Source organism: Glycine max, chromosome 2 (assembly GCF_000004515.6).
Source record: "Glycine max cultivar Williams 82 chromosome 2, Glycine_max_v4.0, whole genome shotgun sequence".
NCBI classification, from domain to species: domain Eukaryota; kingdom Viridiplantae; phylum Streptophyta; class Magnoliopsida; order Fabales; family Fabaceae; genus Glycine; species Glycine max.
The window spans coordinates 34,199,348-34,201,751 of record NC_016089.4 but is presented as its reverse complement, the minus strand read 5'-3'; positions in this window follow the sequence as shown (position 1 = coordinate 34,201,751).

The following is a 2,404-nucleotide window of genomic DNA, read 5'->3' as shown; positions in this document are numbered from 1 at the left end:
GTGAGTATATCTGCCCCGTGCAACCTGAATATGTCTGCGCGCGTGCGCGTGCGCGTGTGCGTGTGCGTGTGTGTGTGTGTGCGTGTGTGTGTGTGTGTGCGCTTTTTAAAGGAACTAAAAATGATGAGGAAAAATTAATGAATTGAAGGACTAAAAGTTATCATAAATATTGAGGGTCAAAAATTATAATATGAAAAGGTTGAGGGATTAAAAATTTAATTTATCTCTGTGCCACCTTTCCTAAAATTATGTTCCCATATACCCCTATTTTCAAATTAATAACATGATTACTCCCCCTTTTATTGAATTTCATTCCCCTTCAACTGAATTCACTTCTTGTTTCAGTAAAAAAAAATTACAAATGTTGAAAATTTGATTTTCCCAAAACCAAATTGGTAATGTTTTTTTGTTTATTATTTATTTTGTTATTTAAAAATTTATTAGAAAAATATTTTTAATTAGACAAATTATTTTTTCCCTAATTATTTTTTGGTCTTTTACATTTGAAAACATTCATTTTAGTTTTTTAATTGTGAAATTTGACTTAGTAGAGTAATTTTTTAAAATTTAGTTTAAATGTTATTCATGAAGGTGAGTTTTGCATTTTTTTTAATATTTATATTTCATGATTCAAAAATTAGTTAACTTTGATAGTCTTCATGTAAATGAATCTAATGGTATAAGTTTCAAATCTTGACTTGATTTAAAAAGACTTGAAAAAGGTGTCTCAAAATGCAAAAACAAAATCATGTTTTTCATTTTAATAGTTTCCTAATGGTCTGTTTTTGCTTATAAATATGAGGTTATTTCGTAAGAACAATGTATTATTTGCATTGTTTTCATGTTGATGAATGCAACGATACAACTTTCATGATTTGAATCAATATGCAAAAAAACTTTAAAATTGTGACTAGAAACTAAAATAAATATGTTTTTGCATTATTTTGCTTATGAAAAAGAGGTTATTTGATACAAACAATAGTTCACTCTCACTATTTTCATGTTGATGAATTCAACGGTACAACTATGATGACTTGAATTGGTTTAGAAAGGTTTTAAAATCATGTCCAAAAATTGCAAAAATTATTTTTTGCACTTAGTAAACTCAATTTATATTTACCAATGAACAATTTTATTCTTCTACAATAAAAAGAAGATTACATATGAAATTCCTAAGACAGACATAATTTGGAGCATAAAAAACAAACATAAACAGGAAAACTATTGCTTGAACATATTGTTGGAGCATTATTTGTCACACTTGATAACATTTGACACGCATGCAATACATACTTCGAGCAAGGTATGAACTCTATTGTGAATCAATTCATGCATTGCCTCATCCTCCGGCTATGTGAGAGAGTCACAATAGAAGGATAGACAACTCAAGAAAGAGAAATTAACACCTTGAGTGGTGTGTATCTTACTCATCACATGTATTGAGGTTTCTCATTTAGGTGTTTCAGGTGGTTTTGGGGCATCAATTTCTAATTCAGATATGAGGAAGTGCAACAGAGATCATGCTGCGAATAGAAATGAAAATGGTTGAATTTTTTTTAGCATATTGGTTAAGGATTTAAGGGACGCTAGGTCAAAGAGGAAGAAAAATTACATTCAAGTTTTTAAATAAAAGGAAGATACAACAACAAAAATGGATAAATCAAACAAGGAGTTCAAAATAATGCACATTGAAGATTTCTGCTTATAGTGTAAAGCATAAACTTTGGCAAGACATCCGACACACTACTGACATGAAGATTTTATAGTCATTATTATATGAAAATTGTAAGACTTAAAAACTTTGTTTTTTGAAAAATTCGCGCCTATAAGTCGTGTTAGAGAGTGTCCAAGGTGTTCAAGTAAAATAATATTTTTAATTAACACAGAGGATGGGTGTTCGACATGTGTCAAAAACATTTTGACAAGTGTCAATGTTAGAGGAGTTTCGGACACGTCGAGACACCATTCAACATAAGTGCTGATTTTTCATTGGTGTGTGACTTAGGAGATCAAATAAAGTATAATAGGATTGGTTCCTTTATTGAAGTAGGAAAATTCAGTTTTGGGAAATAATGTGTGGAGGAGAGAAGACACATCAAGATGAGATCTTTCTGTTGACTTTAACAACATCTTATACCTAGTAAAAGTTAAATCATGAACTTTTTCTAAGGCTAAAATGGATAGAACTCAATGGTATTCTTAGATTGATATATTGATTTTATAGTTTGTTTATTTTTTTCTATATCATCCACTATGGTTACATGTCAACTAAAAAACTGATATTGGGAAAGACTTTATTTTAGTCATTTAAAACTCTTCACTTTAATTTATTTATGGAAATACTTCAAAAAATTTAATATTCCAAAACCAATAGTTAAATATCTTACAACCCAAAATAACACAT